The sequence below is a fragment of the Bombina bombina genome, chromosome 4, assembly GCF_027579735.1.
Source record: "Bombina bombina isolate aBomBom1 chromosome 4, aBomBom1.pri, whole genome shotgun sequence".
Lineage (NCBI taxonomy): Eukaryota > Metazoa > Chordata > Amphibia > Anura > Bombinatoridae > Bombina > Bombina bombina.
In genome coordinates, this window is record NC_069502.1 from 372889920 (window position 1) to 372911955 (window position 22036).

Below are 22036 nucleotides of genomic sequence, written 5' to 3' on the forward strand. Positions count from 1 at the left end.
ATCTAACTACAAGTATTAACCCCTAATCTGCCGACCCGATATCGCCGCCGCCTACATTATAGCTATTAGCCCCTAATCTGCTGTACCTAACATCGCCGACCCCTACATTATAGTTATTAGCCCCTAATCTGCCCCCCCCAACGTCGCCGCAATCTAACTACAAGTATTAACCCCTAATCTGCCGACCCGATATCGCCGCCTACATTATAGCTATTAACCCCTAATCTGCTGTCCCTAACACCGCCGACCCCTACATTATAGTTATTAACCCCTAATCTGCCCCCCCCAACGTCGCCACAATCTAACTACAAGTATTAACCCCTAATCTGCCGACCGCAAATCGCCGCAACTATAATAAATGTATTAACCCCTAAACCGCCGCACTCCCGCCTCGCAAACACTATAATACATTTTATTAACCCCTAATCTGCCATCCCTAACATCGCCGCCACCTACCTACAATTATTAACCCCTAATCTCCCGCCCCCAACGTCGCCGCTACTATAATAAGGTTATTAACCCCTAAACCTAAGTCTAACCCTAACACTAACACCCCCTAACTTAAATATAATTTAAATAAAACGAAATAAATTTACTATAGTTAAATAAATGAATCCTATTTAAAACTAAAGACTTACCTGTAAAATAAACCCTAAGATAGCTGCAATATAACTAATAGTTACATTGTAGCTATTTTAGGATTTATTTTTATTTTACAGGCAACTTTGTATTTATTTTAACTAGGTACAATAGTTATTAAATAGTTAATAACTATTTAATAACTACCTAGCTAAAATAAATACAAATTTACCTGTAAAATAAATCCTAACCTAAGTTACAATTACACCTAACACTACACTATACTTTAATAAATTATTCCTATTTAAAACTAAATACTTACCTGTAAAATAAACCCTAAGATAGCTGCAATATAACTAATAGTTACATTGTAGCTATTTTAGCATTTATATTTATTTTACAGGCAACTTTGTATTTATTTTAACTAGGTACAATAGCTATTAAATAGTTATTGACTAATTAATAGCTACCTAGTTAAAATAATTACAAAATTACCTGTAAAATAAATCCTAACCTAAGTTACAATAAAACCTAACACTACACTATCATTAAATAAATTAACTACAAGTACCTACAATTATCTACAATTAAATAAACTAAAGTACAAAACCCCCCCACTAAATTACAAAAAATAAAAAAACACTAAATTACAAAAAATAAAAAAATATTACAAGAATTTTAAACTAATTACACCTAATCTAAGCCCCCTAATAAAATAACAAAGCCCCCCAAAATAAAAAAAAATGCCCTACCCTATACTAAATTACAAAAGTTAACAGCTCTATTACCTTACCAGCCCTGAACAGGGCCCTTTGCGGGGCATGCCCCAAAGAAAACAGCTCTTTTGCCTGTAAAAAAAAAACACAATCCCCCCCCCACATTACAACTCACCACCCACATACCCCTACTCTAACCCAAACCCCCCTTAAATAAACCTAACACTACCCCCCTGAAGATCTCCCTACCTTGAGTCGTGTTCACCCAGCCAGGCCGAAGTCTTCATCCGATGGGGCAGAAGAGGACATCCAGACCGGCAGAAGTCTTCATCCAAGCGGGGCAAGAAGAGGTCTTCCATCCATCAGAAAAGTACAAAAAAACAAACAAACACTAAATTAGCAAAAATAATAAAATATTACAATAATTTTAAACTAATTACACCTAATCTAAGCCCCCTACTAGCTATTAATATAGCTACAATATAACTAATAGTTACATTGTAGCTATTTTAGGATTTATATTTATTTTACAGGCAACTTTGTATTTATTTTAACTAGGTACAATAGCTATTAAATAGTTAATAACTATTTAATAACTACCTAGCTAAAATAAATACAAATTTACCTGTAAAATAAACCCTAACCTAAGTTACAATTACACCTAACACTACACTGTCATTAAATTAACTAAATAAATTAATCCTATATAAAACTAAATACTTACCTGTAAAATAAACCCTAATATAGCTACAATATAACTAATAGTTACATTGTAGCTATTTTAGCATTTATATTTATTTTACAGGCAACTTTGTATTTATTTTAACTAGGTACAATAGCTATTAAATAGATATTTACTGTTTAATAGCTACCTAGTTAAAATAATTACAAAATTACCTGTAAAATAAATCCTAACCTAAGTTACTATTAAACCTAACACTACACTATCATTAAATAAATTAACTACAAGTACCTACAATTAAATACAATGAAATAAACTAAACTAAAGTACAAAAAAAACAAACACTAAATTACAAAAAATAAAAAAAATTACAAGAATTTTAAACTAATTACACCTAATCTAAGCCCCCTAATAAAATAACAAAGCCCCCCAAAATAAAAAAATGCCCTACCCTATACTAAATTACAAAAGTAATCAGCTCTATTACCTTACCAGCCCTGAACAGGGCCTTTTGCGGGGCATGCCCCAAAGAAAACAGCTCTTTTGCCTGTAAAAAAAAACACAATACCCCCCCCCACATTACAACCCACCACCCACATACCCCTACTCTAACCCAAACCCCCCTTAAATAAACCTAACACTACCCCCCTGAAGATCTCTCTACCGTGTCTTCACCCAGCGGGCCGAAGTCTTCATCCGATCGGGCAGAAGAGGACATCCAGACCGGCAGAAGTCTTCATCCAAGCGGGGCAAGAAGAGGTCTTCCATCCATCAGAAGTCTTGATCCAGGCGGCATCTTCTCTGTTCATCCATCGGGAGCGGAGCGGCAGCATCCTGAAGACATCCCACGCAGAGCATCCTCTTCTTTCTTGATCCGACGACTAGGTGACTGTACCTTTAAGTGACGTCATCCAAGATGGCGTCCCTTGAATTCCGATTGGCTGATAGGATTCTATCAGCCAATCGGAATTAAGGTAGGAAAAATCTGATTGGCTGATTTAATCAGCCAATCAGATTCAAGTTCAATCCGATTGGCTGATGGAATCAGCCAATCAGATTGACCTCGCATTCTATTGGCTGTTCCGATCAGCCAATAGAATGCGAGCTCAATCTGATTGGCTGATTGGATCAGCCAATCGGATTGAACTTGAATCTGATTGGCTGATTGAATCCTACAGGTAAATTGAATTCCTACCTTAATTCCGATTGGCTGATAGAATCCTATCAGCCAATCGGAATTCAAGGGACGCCATCTTGGATGACGTCACTTAAAGGTACAGTCACCTAGTCGTCGGATCAAGAAAGAAGAGGATGCTCTGCGTGGGATGTCTTCAGGATGCTGCCGCTCCGCTCCCGATGGATGAACAGAGAAGATGCCGCCTGGATCAAGACTTCTGATGGATGGAAGACCTCTTCTTGCCCCGCTTGGATGAAGACTTCTGCCGGTCTGGATGTCCTCTTCTGCCCGATCGGATGAAGACTTCGGCCCGCTGGGTGAAGACACGGTAGAGAGATCTTCAGGGGGGTAGTGTTAGGTTTATTTAAGGGGGGTTTGGGTTAGAGTAGGGGTATGTGGGTGGTGGGTTGTAATGTGGGGGGGGGGGTATTGTGTTTTTTTTTACAGGCAAAAGAGCTGTTTTCTTTGGGGCATGCCCCGCAAAAGGCCCTGTTCAGGGCTGGTAAGGTAATAGAGCTGATTACTTTTGTAATTTAGTATAGGGTAGGGCATTTTTTTATTTTGGGGGGCTTTGTTATTTTATTAGGGGGCTTAGATTAGGTGTAATTAGTTTAAAATTCTTGTAATTTTTTTTATTTTTTGTAATTTAGTGTTTGTTTTTTTTTTGTACTTTAGTTTAGTTTATTTCATTGTATTTAATTGTAGGTACTTGTAGTTAATTTATTTAATGATAGTGTAGTGTTAGGTTTAATAGTAACTTAGGTTAGGATTTATTTTACAGGTAATTTTGTAATTATTTTAACTAGGTAGCTATTAAACAGTAAATATCTATTTAATAGCTATTGTACCTAGTTAAAATAAATACAAAGTTGCCTGTAAAATAAATATAAATGCTAAAATAGCTACAATGTAACTATTAGTTATATTGTAGCTATATTAGGGTTTATTTTACAGGTAAGTATTTAGTTTTATATAGGATTAATTTATTTAGTTAATTTAATGACAGTGTAGTGTTAGGTGTAATTGTAACTTAGGTTAGGGTTTATTTTACAGGTAAATTTGTATTTATTTTAGCTAGGTAGTTATTAAATAGTTATTAACTATTTAATAGCTATTGTACCTAGTTAAAATAAATACAAAGTTGCCTGTAAAATAAATATAAATCCTAAAATAGCTACAATGTAACTATTAGTTATATTGTAGCTATATTAATAGCTAGTAGGGGGCTTAGATTAGGTGTAATTAGTTTAAAATTATTGTAATATTTTATTATTCTTGCTAATTTAGTGTTTGTTTGTTTTTTTGTACTTTTCTGATGGATGGAAGACCTCTTCTTGCCCCGCTTGGATGAAGACTTCTGCCGGTCTGGATGTCCTCTTCTGCCCCATCGGATGAAGACTTCGGCCCGGCTGGGTGAACACGACTCAAGGTAGGGAGATCTTCAGGGGGGTAGTGTTAGGTTTATTTAAGGGGGGTTTGGGTTAGAGTAGGGGTATGTGGGTGGTGGGTTGTAATGTGGGGGGGGGGGGGTATTGTGTTTTTTTTTACAGGCAAAAGAGCTGTTTTCTTTGGGGCATGCCCCGCAAAAGGCCCTATTCAGGGCTGGTAAGGTAATAGAGCTGTTAACTTTTGTAATTTAGTATAGGGTAGGGCATTTTTTTTTATTTTGGGGGGCTTTGTTATTTTATTAGGGGGCTTAGATTAGGTGTAATTAGTTTAAAATTCTTGTAATATTTTTTTATTTTTTGTAATTTAGTGGGGGGGTTTTTGTACTTTAGTTTAGTTTTTTTAATTGTATTTAATTGTAGGTACTTGTAGTTAATTTATTTAATGATAGTGTAGTGTTAGGTTTAATTGTAACTTAGGTTAGGATTTATTTTACAGGTAATTTTGTAATTATTTTAACTAGGTAGCTATTAAATAGTCAATATCTATTTAATAGCTATTGAACCTAGTTAAAATAAATACAAAGTTGCCTGTACAATAAATATAAATGCTAAAATAGCTACAATGTAACTATTAGTTATATTGCAGCTATATTAGGGTTTATTTTACAGGTAAGTCTTTAGTTTTATATAGGATTCATTTATTTAGTTAATTTAATGATAGTGTAGTGTTAGGTGTAATTGTAACTTAGGTTATGATTTATTTTACAGGTAAATTTGTATTTATTTTAGCTAGGTAGTTATTAAATAGTTATTAACTATTTAATAGCTATTGTACCTAGTTAAAATAAATACAAAGTTGCCTGTAAAATAAATATAAATCCTAAAATAGCTACAATGTAACTATTAGTTATATTGAAGCTATATTAATAGCTAGCCGGGGGCTTAGATTAGGTGTAATTAGTTTAAAATTATTGTAATATTTTATTATTTTTGGTAATTTAGTGTTTGTTTGTATTTTGGTACTTGTATGATGGATGGAAGACCTCTTCTTGCCCCGCTTGGATGAAGACTTCTGCCGGTCTGGATGTCCTCTTCTGCCCCATCGGATGAAGACTTCGGCCCGGCTGGGTGAACACGACTCAAGGTAGGGAGATCTTCAGGGGGGTAGTGTTAGGTTTATTTAAGGGGGGTTTGGGTTAGAGTAGGGGTATGTGGGTGGTGGGTTGTAATGTGGGGGGGGGGGATTGTGTTTTTTTTTTACAGGCAAAAGAGCTGTTTTCTTTGGGGCATGCCCCGCAAAGGGCCCTGTTCAGGGCTGGTAAGGTAATAGAGCTGTTAACTTTTGTAATTTAGTATAGGGTAGGGCATTTTTTTTATTTTGGGGGGCTTTGTTATTTTATTAGGGGGCTTAGATTAGGTGTAATTAGTTTAAAATTCTTGTAATATTTTTTTATTTTTTGTAATTTAGTGTTTTTTTTTTTTTTGTAATTTAGTGGGGGGTTTTTGTACTTTAGTTTATTTAATTGTAGATAATTGTAGGTACTTGTAGTTAATTTATTTAATGACAGTGTAGTGTTAGGTTTAATTGTAACTTAGGTTAGGATTTATTTTACAGCTAATTTTGTAATTATTTTAACTAGGTAGCTATTAATTAGTCAATAACTATTTAATAGCTTTTGTACCTAGTTAAAATAAATACAAAGTTGCCTGTAAAATAAATATAAATGCTAAAATAGCTACAATGTAACTATTAGTTATATTGCAGCTATCTTAGGGTTTATTTTACAGGTAAGTCTTTAGTTTTATATAGGATTCATTTATTTAGTTAATTTAATGATAGTGTAGTGTTAGGTGTAATTGTAACTTAGGTTATGATTTATTTTACAGGTAAATTTGTATTTATTTTAGCTAGGTAGTTATTAAATAGTTATTAACTATTTAATAACTATTGTACCTAGTTAAAATAAATACAAAGTTGCCTGTAAAATAAAAATAAATCCTAAAATAGCTACAATGTAACTATTAGTTATATTGTAGCTATATTAGGGTTTATTTTACAGGTAAGTCTTTAGTTTTAAATAGGATTCATTTATTTAACTATAGTAAACTTATTTCGTTTTATTTAAATTATATTTAAGTTAGGGGGTGTTAGTGTTAGGGTTAGACTTAGGTTTAGGGGTTAATAACCTTATTATAGTAGCGGCGACGTTGGGGGCGGGAGATTAGGGGTTAATAATTGTAGGTAGGTGGCGGCGATGTTAGGGAGGGCAGATTAGGGGTTAATAAAATGTATTATAGTGTTTGCGAGGCGGGAGTGCGGCGGTTTAGGGGTTAATACATTTATTATAGTGGCGGCGATTTGCGGTCGGCAGATTAGGGGTTAATACTTGTAGTTAGATTGTGGCGACGTTGGGGGAGGCAGATTAGGGGTTAATAACTATAATGTAGGGGTCGGCGGTGTTAGGGACAGCAGATTAGGGGTTAATAGCTATAATGTAGGCGGCGGCGATATCGGGTCGGCAGATTAGGGGTTAATACTTGTAGTTAGATTGCCGCGACGTTGGGGGAGGCAGATTAGGGGTTAATAACTATAATGTAGGGGTCGGCGGTGTTAGGGACAGCAGATTATGGGTTAATAGCTATAATGTAGGCGGCGGCGATATCGGGTCGGCAGATTAGGGGTTAATACTTGTAGTTAGATTGCGGCGACGTTGGGGGGGGCAGATTAGGGGTTAATAACTATAATGTAGGGGTCGGCGGTGTTAGGGACAGCAGATTAGGGGTTAATAGCTATAATGTAGGCGGCGGCAATATCGGGTCGGCAGATTAGGGGTTAATACTTGTAGTTAGATTGCGGCGACGTTGGGGGAGGCAGATTAGGGGTTAATAACTATAATGTAGGGGTCGGCGGTGTTAGGGACAGCAGATTAGGGGTTAATAGTTATAATGTAGGTGGCGGCGATATCGGGTCAGCAGATTAGGGGTTAATACTTGTAGTTAGATTGCGGCGACGTTGGGGGGGGGGCAGATTAGGGGTTAATAACTATAATGTAGGGGTCGGCGGTGTTAGGGACAGCAGATTAGGGGTTAATAGCTATAATGTAGGTTGCGGCGATATCCGATCGGCAGATTAGGGGTTAAATAATGTTATTATAGGGTTTGCGATGTGGGGGGGCCTCGGTTTAGTGGTTCATAGGTAGTTTATGGGTGTTAGTGACTTAGTGTACTAAATGGGTGTTAGTGTACTAAAAACATACCGAATTTCGGAACGGAATAGAACCGAATTCAGCCGAATCCGAATAAATCCGAAACGAATTTATTCGGATCCGAATAAATCCGAAACGAATTTATTCAAATTTTGCCGAATCCGATTCGATCCGAAACGAAATTCGAAAAGTCCGAATCGATCCGAACCGAAAACGAACCGAATTTTTTAGCCGTGCACATGTCTAATTTTTATTGTTTTGAAAGATAGATAATCCCTTTATTACCCATTCCCCAGTTTTGCATAACCAACCCGGTTATATTAATATACTTTTTACCTCTGTGATTACCTTTTATCTAAGCATCTTCTGACTTTTTCTTTATTATCTATTGACTTGCATTTTGTACTGTGTTGTGCTAAATCTTAAATAACTCATCAGGCGTGAGCACAATGTTATCTATATGGCCCACATGAACTAGCAGTCTTCTGTTGTGAAAAGCAAATAAAAAAGCATGTGAAAAGAGGCTGTCTACAGTGGCTTAGAAACAGGCAGAAATTTAGAGGTTTTAATGTTATAAATGTATATTAATATAACAATGATATATAACAATTGGTTGTGCAAAGCTGGGGAATGGGTAGTAAAGGTGTTATCTATCTTTTTAAACAATAACAATTTTTGTGTTGACTGTCGCTTTAAATGAGCTTGAGAGTCTTTCTACCTGTACAGCACTTTGTATAAATGTGTATTTACTTTTTCTCCTTTATCTCAATTTGTTTATTAAAGTGACAATAGCCTCTGTTAGAGCATTTTATTATGACACTGTGGCTTGTAAATATCTATGTGTTCAACCCCTGCAAACCCATAGTTAAAGTCAGCTCCGCAACACAATTACACTACTGGCACCTAGCTGAACATGCATGGTGAGCCAGTGACAAGAGGCATATGTATCTGCCAGTTACAAGTATTGGTTTACATGAGCCTACCTAGGTATGCTTTTCAACACAAAATACGAAGAGAATTAAAAAACAGAATAACACAAGTAAATTGAATAATTGCATGAAAATTACATTCTCTATCTAAACCAGAGCTTTCCAAACTTTTTATGTCGGTGACACACTTTTTAGATCTACATCATTTCGCGACACAGTGATTAAGTTGTACTAGCAAACAGGAGGTTAAACTAACTTGTTTTAAGAGATACGGACACATACAGTAAATGATATAATAACGAAATGTATTTACAAGTAACAGTAAGTATGTGCAAGAATTAAAAAAAAGTTTAATAACACCAATAGTTACTTACTATTTTAATGGGATGTATGAGGTTGATGGGATGAACACAGTTTCTGAATATTTGGTGGGATATTAGACACTCGCATTTTTAAGCTTCCCCTTCCTATCCATATATCAAGAGCAGGAACAGCAATGCACTACTGCAAAAAAAACCCCACTGACTTCAGCTCAGCGTTTAAGCTGCCGTCCTCAGAGCTCGGTGAGTCCGATTGAGTACTGCCCACGCTGCAAACACACTGCTGTGCCACTCACTGACTACACATGCAGCCACCAGCCAATTGAGGAGACTACACGTGCAGTCAGGTGCCAATGTGCCCCCAAAGCCACCAATGGGAATAGTTTCAGTTCCCACTGAGCTGCGCCAATAGGTTAAGATGATCTGTGACCCCCTAGGTATCAATCACGTGTCAACCATGTGATATGCGTAGCAGGCAGGCGGAAAGTCAGAAACCAAAAAAAAACATTAAAAAAAATTAAAATTTAAAAAAATTTGTGCTGAAGCAGGGACACACCTACACACTGCTGCCGACACACTAGTGTGTCCCGACACACAGTTTGGAAAGCACTGATCTAAACCATAAAAGTTTAATATTTACTTTCAGGACTTTTAAGGTCCTTTAAATTGTTGTCTATATCATGTTTATATTGTAACCACTGTAAAGAACTGCATGAAATGTAGAAAGTATACAAATTACTACTAATACCCGTTATTAAGTAGACACATACATATCTGACATTTGTACATCATAATATCTGAAGGATGAGCATTATTCCTAGTTGTGCTACATTTAGACATCCAGCTATGATTACAAGATTTGAAGCCTATAAGGTTGAAAGTAGATTTTGAAGGATTGCAGTTATTCAATTCAATCTCATAAGAGAACTTAATATCATCACTTTATATCAATATTACTGCACACTAAGAAAATAAACATATTACACGTTGCACATAATATGATTTGAATTGTAACAAAATTGAGTTTACACCAATTATTTATGACCACTAACATCTTAATCTGTTTATTGCTAGCAGAATCTAGGACAGAAACAGCCGCCGGGTTTAAATATTTACAATATACCCAATATTGTCTGCTTCATGAAGAAGGCAGTGCTTGCTTATATTATACCCTAACATACTGACAACTCAATCAATCAAAGTTTATATAAAGTAAATGTAAACCAATCTAGAATGTCCATTGCTTGCTGGCAGAACTGAGATAAATACATATTAAATTGCTCTTTATATATATAGAGTTATCACCAATTAAGAAATAAACTGAAAAAGATCTACAACCCCCATAAACACACACAATGGCCTCTATTTAACAAGGTCTGGCGGACCTGATCCAACAGTGCGGATCAGGTCCGCCAGACCTCGCTGAATACGGAGAGCAATACGCTCTCCGTATTCAGCATTGCATCAGCAGCTCACAAGAGCTGCTGGTGCAACGCGCCCCCTGCAGACAGCAGGGGGGTGTCAATCAACCTGATCGTACTCAAGCGGGTTGAATTGTGGCGATGTGTGTCCGCCTGCTCAGGTCTTTGCGACCGCTGCTTCATAACTGCTGTTTCTGGCGAGCCTGCAGGAGCTTGATAGATATATATGCAGTTTAGTGCACTTCTCTAAGCAATCAAACCAGATGAGAATATTTGCAGCAATTTGCAGCATACACAGTTTACAGAATTTGAGCTCCAGCCTCTATAGGGAACATAGAACAAAGATAATCTTTAAGGTATTTTACAGCAGAACCAAGCAAAATAGATAATAAATATATATTCCAATGAATGCAGCTTTTTCATTATTAATTTATGGTGCATGAATGTCTTTTAAACATGGTTAAAGGGCATTATATTACAATTTACAATTAAAATAACAAAGTATATATTTTATTACCATATACTAAAATATACTAAAACATAAAAGAAACTGGTTTAGTTTTTTCCACTAATGTGGAAATATAGCTTTATTGTATATGTGACACACATACATACATATACACATAAACGCACACATATACACACCGACATGCATACATAGACATACATATACACATAAACGCACACATATACACACAGACATGCATACATAGACATACATATACACATAAACGCACACATATACACACAGACATGCATACATAGATAAACATATACACATAAACGCACACATATACACACAGACATGCATACATAGACATACATATGCACATAAACGCACACATATACACACAGACATGCATACATAGACACACATATAGACACATACATACATATACACATAAACGCACACATATACACACAGACATGCATACATAGACATACATATACACATAAACGCACACATATACACACAGACATGCATACATAGACACACATATAGACACATACATACATATACACATAAACGCACACATATACACACAGACATGCATACATAGACACACATATAGACACATACATACATATACACATAAACGCACACATATACACACAGACATGCATACATAGACATACATATACACATAAACGCACACATATACACACAGACATGCATACATAGACATACATATACATATAAACGCACACATATACACACAGACATGCATACATAGACACACATATAGACACACACATACATATACACATAAACGCACACATATACACACAGACATGCATACATAGACATACATATACACATAAACGCACACATATACACACAGACATGCATACATAGACACACATATAGACACACACATACATATACACATAAACGCACACATATACACACAGACATGCATACATAGACATACATATACACATAAACGCACACATATACACACAGACATGCATACATAGACACACATATAGACACACACATACATATTCACATAAACGCACACATATACACACAGACATGCATACATAGACATACATATACACATAAACGCACACATATACACACAGACATGCATACATAGACATACATATACACATAAACGCACACATATACACACAGACATGCATACATAGACATACATATACACATAAACGCACACATATACACACAGACATGCATACATAGACACACATATAGACACACACATACATATACACATAAACGCACACATATACACACAGACATGCATACATAGACATACATATACACATAAACGCACACATATACACACAGACATGCATACATAGACACACATATAGACACACACATACATATACACATAAACGCACACATATACACACAGACATGCATACATAGACATACATATACACATAAACGCACACATATACACACAGACATGCATACATAGACACACATATAGACACATACATACATATACACATAAACGCACACATATACACACAGACATGCATACATAGACACACATATAGACACATACATACATATACACATAAACGCACACATATACACACAGACATGCATACATAGACATACATATACACATAAACGCACACATATACACACAGACATGCATACATAGACATACATATACATATAAACGCACACATATACACACAGACATGCATACATAGACACACATATAGACACACACATACATATACACATAAACGCACACATATACACACAGACATGCATACATAGACATACATATACACATAAACGCACACATATACACACAGACATGCATACATAGACACACATATAGACACACACATACATATACACATAAACGCACACATATACACACAGACATGCATACATAGACATACATATATACATAAACGCACACATATACACACAGACATGCATACATAGACACACATATAGACACACACATACATATTCACATAAACGCACACATATACACACAGACATGCATACATAGACATACATATACACATAAACGCACACATATACACACAGACATGCATACATAGACACACATATAGACACATACATACATATACACATAAACGCACACATATACACACAGACATGCATACATAGACATACATATACACATAAACGCACACATATACACACAGACATGCATACATAGACATACATATACACATAAACGCACACATATACACACAGACATGCATACATAGACACACATATAGACACACACATACATATACACATAAACGCACACATATACACACAGACATGCATACATAGACATACATATACACATAAACGCACACATATACACACAGACATGCATACATAGACACACATATAGACACACACATACATATACACATAAACGCACACATATACACACAGACATGCATACATAGACATACATATACACATAAACGCACACATATACACACAGACATGCATACATAGACACACATATAGACACACACATACATATACACATAAACGCACACATATACACACAGACATGCATACATAGACATACATATACACATAAACGCACACATATACACACAGACATGCATACATAGACATACATATACATATAAACGCACACATATACACACAGACATGCATACATAGACACACATATAGACACACACATACATATACACATAAACGCACACATATACACACAGACATGCATACATAGACATACATATACACATAAACGCACACATATACACACAGACATGCATACATAGACACACATATAGACACACACATACATATACACATAAACGCACACATATACACACAGACATGCATACATAGACATACATATACACATAAACGCACACATATACACACAGACATGCATACATAGACACACATATAGACACACACATACATATTCACATAAACGCACACATATACACACAGACATGCATACATAGACATACATATACACATAAACGCACACATATACACACAGACATGCATACATAGACATACATATACACATAAACGCACACATATACACACAGACATGCATACATAGACATACATATACACATAAACGCACACATATACACACAGACATGCATACATAGACACACATATAGACACACACATACATATACACATAAACGCACACATATACACACAGACATGCATACATAGACATACATATACACATAAACGCACACATATACACACAGACATGCATACATAGACACACATATAGACACACACATACATATACACATAAACGCACACATATACACACAGACATGCATACATAGACATACATATACACATAAACGCACACATATACACACAGACATGCATACATAGACACACATATAGACACATACATACATATACACATAAACGCACACATATACACACAGACATGCATACATAGACACACATATAGACACATACATACATATACACATAAACGCACACATATACACACAGACATGCATACATAGACATACATATACACATAAACGCACACATATACACACAGACATGCATACATAGACATACATATACATATAAACGCACACATATACACACAGACATGCATACATAGACACACATATAGACACACACATACATATACACATAAACGCACACATATACACACAGACATGCATACATAGACATACATATACACATAAACGCACACATATACACACAGACATGCATACATAGACACACATATAGACACACACATACATATACACATAAACGCACACATATACACACAGACATGCATACATAGACATACATATATACATAAACGCACACATATACACACAGACATGCATACATAGACACACATATAGACACACACATACATATTCACATAAACGCACACATATACACACAGACATGCATACATAGACATACATATACACATAAACGCACACATATACACACAGACATGCATACATAGACACACATATAGACACATACATACATATACACATAAACGCAAACATATACACACAGACATGCATACATAGACATACATATACACATAAACGCACACATATACACACAGACATGCATACATAGACATACATATACACATAAACGCACACATATACACACAGACATGCATACATAGACACACATATAGACACACACATACATATACACATAAACGCACACATATACACACAGACATGCATACATAGACATACATATACACATAAACGCACACATATACACACAGACATGCATACATAGACACACATATAGACACACACATACATATACACATAAACGCACACATATACACACAGACATGCATACATAGACATACATATACACATAAACGCACACATATACACACAGACATGCATACATAGACACACATATAGACACACACATACATATACACATAAACGCACACATATACACACAGACATGCATACATAGACATACATATACACATAAACGCACACATATACACACAGACATGCATACATAGACACACATATAGACACACACATACATATATACAAAAACACACACATATATACACAGATATGCATACATAGACACACATACACACACATACATATACACACAAAAACACACACATACACACAGACATGCATAGATAGACACACATACACACACATACATATACACCTATACATTCATACAAACACATATACATTCACATACAAATACAGAAACACACATACACATATACAGTATATACACACATACAGATACATGTTCATACATACACATACATACACACACATACATATATACTCACAGAAATACATATACACACATATACATTGCGTTAAGACATGCCTATATTTGATAAGCATACAGTAAAGTAGGCCTAAACCATATCAATGTTTACAATTGAAGAATAATATAGTAATTTCAAGCCTGTCTGGAATAATCAGTTTAAAGAGACATATTCAGAATTGAATCTATGTATATAAAAGAAAAAGTCCTGACTGACTGTTCGACATCCAGCTCAAAACGTTTAACCTAGGAACGTGAAATTTGGAAGGTACGTTGTTTTTATGATGTAGGCACCCACTAAGGAAGAATTTTTGGAAATTACGTCTTAATGGGTGTGAAAAAGGGGGAGGTGAACTTTTTTTAATGAGGATACCTATATCTCAAAAACCAATGATGTTACTGACGTGAACATTGGTATTTAGATTCTCCTTGAAAAATAAAGAAACACACGTTTTACCATTTCCCAAAAATGATAAGGGGGGGTCAAAAGGGGGGGCTGATTTATGAGGATACCTATATCTCAAAAACCGACGATGTTACAGACGTGAAAATTTGTATTAAGATTCTCCTTTAAAAATAAAGAGATACATGTTTTAACATTTCCTGCTAATCCACTTATGGGGGGGGAGTCAAAAGGGGGGGGGGCTGATTTATGAGGATACCTATATCTCAAAAACCAAAGATGTTACAGACATGAAAACTGGTATTTAGATTCTCCTTTAAAAATCAAGAAACACAAGTTTTACCATTTCCCCAAAATCCATGTAAGGGGGTCAAAAGGGGGGGGGGGGTGATTTATGAGGATACCTAAAGCTCAAAAACCAAAGATGTTACAGACGTGAAAAATGGTATTTATATTCTCCCTTAAAAATAAATTTTAAAAAAGTGTTTTATCATTTCCCCAAATGGGAGTCAAAGGGGGGGGGGGTGATTTATGAGGATACCTAAATCTCAAAAACCAAAGATGTTACAGACATGAAAATTGGTATTTAGATTCACCTTGATAAATCAAGAAACACAAGTTTTACCATTTCCCCAAAACCCATGTAAGGGGGTCAAAAGGGGGGGGGGTAATTTATGAGGATACCTAAAGCTCAAAAACCAAAGATGTTACAGACGTGAAAAATGGTATTTATATTCTCCCTTAAAAATAAATTTTAAAAAAGTGTTTTATCATTTCCCCAAATGGGAGTCAAAGGGGGGGGGGTGATTTATGAGGATACCTAAATCTCAAAAACCAAAGATGTTACAGACATGAAAATTGGTATTTAGATTCACCTTGATAAATCAAGAAACACATGTTTTACCATTTCCCCAAAATCCACTTAAGGGAGGTCAAAAGGGGGGGCTGATTTATGAGGATACCTAAATCTCAAAAACCAAAGATGTTACAGATGTGAAAATGGTATTTAGATTCTCCCTTAAAAATAAATAAAAAAAAAGTGTTTTATCATTTCCCCAAATGGGAGTCAAAGGGGGGGGGGGGGTGATTTATGAGGATACCTAAATCTCAAAAACCAAAGATGTTACAGACATGAAAACTGGTATTTAGATTCTTCTTTATAAATAAAGAAACATGCGTTTTACCATTTCCCGAAATTCAAAAGGGGGGACTGATTTATGAGGATACCTAAAGCCCAAAAAACTAAGATATTAGAGATGTGAAACGTGGTATTTAGATTCTCCTTTAAAAATAAAAATAAATAAAAAAAAAGGGTTTTATCATTTCCCCAAAATCCACTTAAGGGGGAGTCAAAGGGGGGGGGGGGGGGGGGCTGATTTATGAGGATACCTAAATCTCAAAAACCAAAGATGTTACAGATGTGAAAACTGGTATTTAGATTCTTCTTTATAAATAAAGAAACATGCGTTTTACCATTTCCCGAAATTCTAAATGGGAATACTGATTTATGAGGATACCTATATCTCAAAAACCAAAGATGTTATAGACATGAAAATTTGTATTTAGATTACGAGAAACACGAGAATTAACGAAAACTTAAGAAGTTTATGTCAGCGAGTATGCAACCCGAATGGGCAAACACAGGAGGGCACATGTCATTGCGAGTGGTCACGTTTTTCGCTATTTTTTAAAAATCAGAAAATGCATGCGAGCAAAGCCGCGGACAACGGCTAGTTTCTAATAAAATGTTTAATAAGGTGGAACAATGTTATACCATTTAGCAATATATTTTCATTATATATTTTGGCTGTTTTCCCTGATAGATGTCTGTCCCACAGAAGCTGAAGTGCATCCTGTAGGCTACGGAAATTTAACCCTGCAACATGCTACACAAAGTTTGCTTATTCAGGTTGTAAAACCATTTATATGAACTGAACTTTATTTCTCCATAAAATGTTTAATTATTTGTAACAAATAAATGAATTAATTAATAATGATTGGTTCTCATTTGTTCTCTGGCTCTGAAAAATTGATGTTTATTTTCCTGTCCCATAGAGAAGAAGACCGAGCTGCAGACTTGAGAACTTTAACCCTACAAAAATCTACACATGGAGTACTTCATCAGAATTTAAGATCAATTATATCTGTCATTAAAGGGATACTGTACTATAAAAAAATGCCCTTAAAGGGATATTAAACACTAAATAAATGCTAGATAGAATGATGCATTTATAGAAAAGATTTGTCTGAGAATAACATATAGATGTATTTTTAAAGTTTAAATACTGACAAAATAAGAGTATAGTTTTAGAGTCTATAAAGCAATGGGCACTGCCATGTTGTAACTTAGGTTTCTTTCTCTGCTGAGGACAATTAGGTATAGTTATAAATAGGTCACTAGAGTGTGCAGCCAATGGCTGTGCGGAATATAAGTGTTCTGCACTTCCATTTCATTTTATATCACCATCTCAAAGTGTTTAATGTCCCTTTAATGTGTCCCAAATGACTTTTTATACCTACTGCAGAGTATTAAATGTATGGGAAATGTATGCTTATTGTTGTTTTTTAAATAACTGGTTTTGCTCATTAAAACCATCACCTGTTGTTCTCAAGGATATGCCTATAAAAATGGTCTAAGCCTGCAGGTGAAGAAGACTTGCTAGTATTATGTCGAAACATAATTAAGTATTGAAATGCTAATTATGGCTGGGCACAACCAGCTATTTCAGATACAAAAAATCTCTATTTTACCATCCACTAAGAGATTAATTAGTGGTATTGTCTCCTGTCTGCATAGCTTTTCTACAAATAAAATGTTTGTTGTTCATATTTTTAGTGTAGATGGTGTTTTCTACAGGCAGCAATTTTAGATTACAAAATAAAGGTAAAGTAAATGTTTACAAACAGGTAACATTGACTACTGGGAACACATTAAAGGGAGAACATTTTGGAGTGTAATGTCCCTTTCAACGGTCACAATAAAGGAGAAATGATTAAAAAACAAAGCAAATGTTGATATTAAAAAAATACCACACAGTTTGATTTTCATTTGTATTGAATGCATATCTTTTGCAATGCAGTGCTTAGTTGTTAATATATGCAATGTATATATATATATATATATATATATATATATATATATATATATATATATATATATATATATATATATATATCATCCCTTACATGCATATTTCAGTTTTGACCTCATGCTTTTAATATTTAGCAAACTTGCTGTCATCTTTTATGATAATTACAGTCTTCATATACATGAAGGTTATGTGGTGTATTCATCTAATCTTTTTACAAATTACTGTTAACCTTCAAATGAAAATTACAGGGCATTTTATATTTATGTCATACTGGAAAATATAAATCAGTATATGAGATATTAATTTTCAGATTTTAGAATAGAAATATTATAGAGAATACAATGTGTTCATTTTATAGGGGTTTTTGTTATTTTTCATCACAATATGGAGATTTCCAGTGGTAAAGTGAGTCAACATGTACCCAATGAGGAACTAAAAACACAGCTACTAAAGTGTATATTGCACACTGAAAGGATGTTCTGCTAATGAGATAAAAGCCACAGAAAGGTTGTGGGCAGAATAATTGGTTTCTATGGGAACAATTAGAAAATATTTATCAATTATTTTGCTTTTATTGATTTTTAACCCATTCATTTGCTATCTAGAGTTACAAAGTTTATATATTTATAATAAATTCAATTTCCTCTTGTCTATTTGCTTGACCCCAATCTATAGTGGGACAGTTTATAACAGGTGTCATGTAAATAATCACTTCACTGCCAATGTAAGAGGGCTGGTATATGATGGTTAATTTACTTAAATTTCCAACATAAAGTGTACCATTTGTAGGCTAAACATAGTTTAGACTGTATGAAAAGTACTTATGCTCAGATATATGGAATCAGTAAAAACATTGCATTGATTGTGTTGATGTTTGAGAAAACAGAATATTCACAATCATCCTCTAAAGAGGATTAGCTGTACTCTTCCTATAAATACATTCCCCTAAGTAAATGGTGAGACCAGGATCTGGATAATGTGCATTTTTTTTTATACCAAAACATAACAATTTATATTAATTTGTTCAGCATTTCCCTTTTAAATCTTACTAAAAATAGTAATTACAAATAAAATTGAATGCTCTATGACATGAAAAATGCAATTTTATGTCTAGAATTAGTTAGGTCTTTATTGTGTGCTTGTGTATGTGTGTGGTAATGTGTGCCTTTGTGCTTGTATATGTGTGTGGTCATGTGTGCTTGTGTATGTTCCTGTGTGCTTGTATATGTGTGTGGTCATGTGTGCTTGTGTATGTTCCTGTGTGCTTGTTTATGTGTGTGGTCATGTTTGCTTGTATATGTGTGTGGTCATGTGTGCTTGTGTATGTGTGTTCCTGTGTGCTTGTGTATGTGTGTGGTAATGTGTGCCTTTGTGCTTGTATATGTGTGTGGTCATGTGTGCTTCTGTATGTGTGTTTCTGTGTGCTTGTATATGTGTGTGGTAATGTGTGCTTGTGTATGCTTGTGTTCATTTGTGCTTGTATATGTGTGTGGTCATGTGTGCTTCTGTATGTGTGTTTCTGTAAGCTTGTATATGTGTGTGGTCATGTGTGCTTGTGTATGTTTGTGTTCCTTTGTGCTTGTATATGTGTGTGGTCATGTGTGCTTCTGTATGTTTGTGTTCCTGTGTGCTTGTTTATGTGTGTGGTCATGTGTGCTTCTGTATGTTTGTGTTCCTGTGTGCTGGTGTATGTGTGTGGTCATGTGTGCTTCTGTATGTTCATGTGTGCTTGTGTATGTGTGTGGTCATGTGTGCTTGTGTATGTGTGTGTTCCTGTGTGCTTGTGTATGTGTGTGGTCATGTGTGCTTGCGTATGTTCCTGTGTGCTTGTTTATGTGTGTGGTCATGTTTGCTTGTATATGTGTGTGGTCATGTGTGCTTTTATATGTGTGTGGTCATGTGTGCTTGTGTATGTGTGTGTTCCTAGGTGCTTGTGTATGTGTGTGGTCATGTGTGCTTGTGTATGTTCCTGTGTGCTTGTTTATGTGTGTGGTCATGTTTGCTTGTATATGTGTGTGGTAATGTGTGCTTGTGTATGTTTGTGTTCCTTTGTGCTTGTATATGTGTGTGGTCATGTGTGCTTCTGTATGTTTGTGTTCCTGTGTGCTTGTGTATGTGTGTGGTCATGTGTGCTTCTGTATGTTCCTGTGTACTTGTTTATGTGTGTGGTCATGTGTGCTTGTGTATGTGTGTTTCTGTGTGCTTGTATACGTGTGTTGTCATGTGTGCTTGTGTATGTTTGTGTTCCTTTGTGCTTGTATATGTGTGTGGATATGTGTGCTTCTGTATGTTTGCGTTCCTGTGTGCTTGTGTATGTGTGTGGTCATGTGTTCTTGTGTATGTGTGTGGTCATGTGTGCTTGTGTATGTTCCTGTGTACTTGTATATATGTGTGGTCATGTGTGCTTGTATATGTGTGTGGTCATGTGTGCTTGTGTATGTTTGTGTTCCTGTGTGCTTGTGTATGTGTGTGGTCATGTGTGCTTGTGTATGTTTCTGTGTACTTGTATATGTGTGTGGTCATGTGTGCTTTTGTATGTTTGTGGTCCTGTGTGCTTGTATATGTGTGTGGTCATGTGTTCTTTTGTATGCTTGTATTCCTTTGTGCTTGTATATGTGTGTGGTCATGTGTGTTTGTGTTCCTGTGTGCTTGTGTATGTGTGGGGTCATGTGTGCTTGTGTATGTGTGGGGTCATGTGTGCTTGTGTATGTTCCTGTGAACTTGTTTATGTGTGTGGTCATGTGTGCTTGTGTATGTGTTTTCCTGTGTGCTTGTATATGTGTGTGGCCATGTGTGCTTGTGTATGTTTGTGCTCCTGTGTGCTTCTGTA

The 22036-nt window shown here is 35.5% G+C and overlaps 1 protein-coding gene across 1 annotated transcript in view; it reads right to left on the bottom strand.

Moving 5' to 3' along the window:
- Positions 1 to 22036, bottom strand: part of GHSR (growth hormone secretagogue receptor) — a 33322-nt gene that overhangs the window by 10262 nt on the left and 1024 nt on the right. The window lies entirely within an intron of this gene.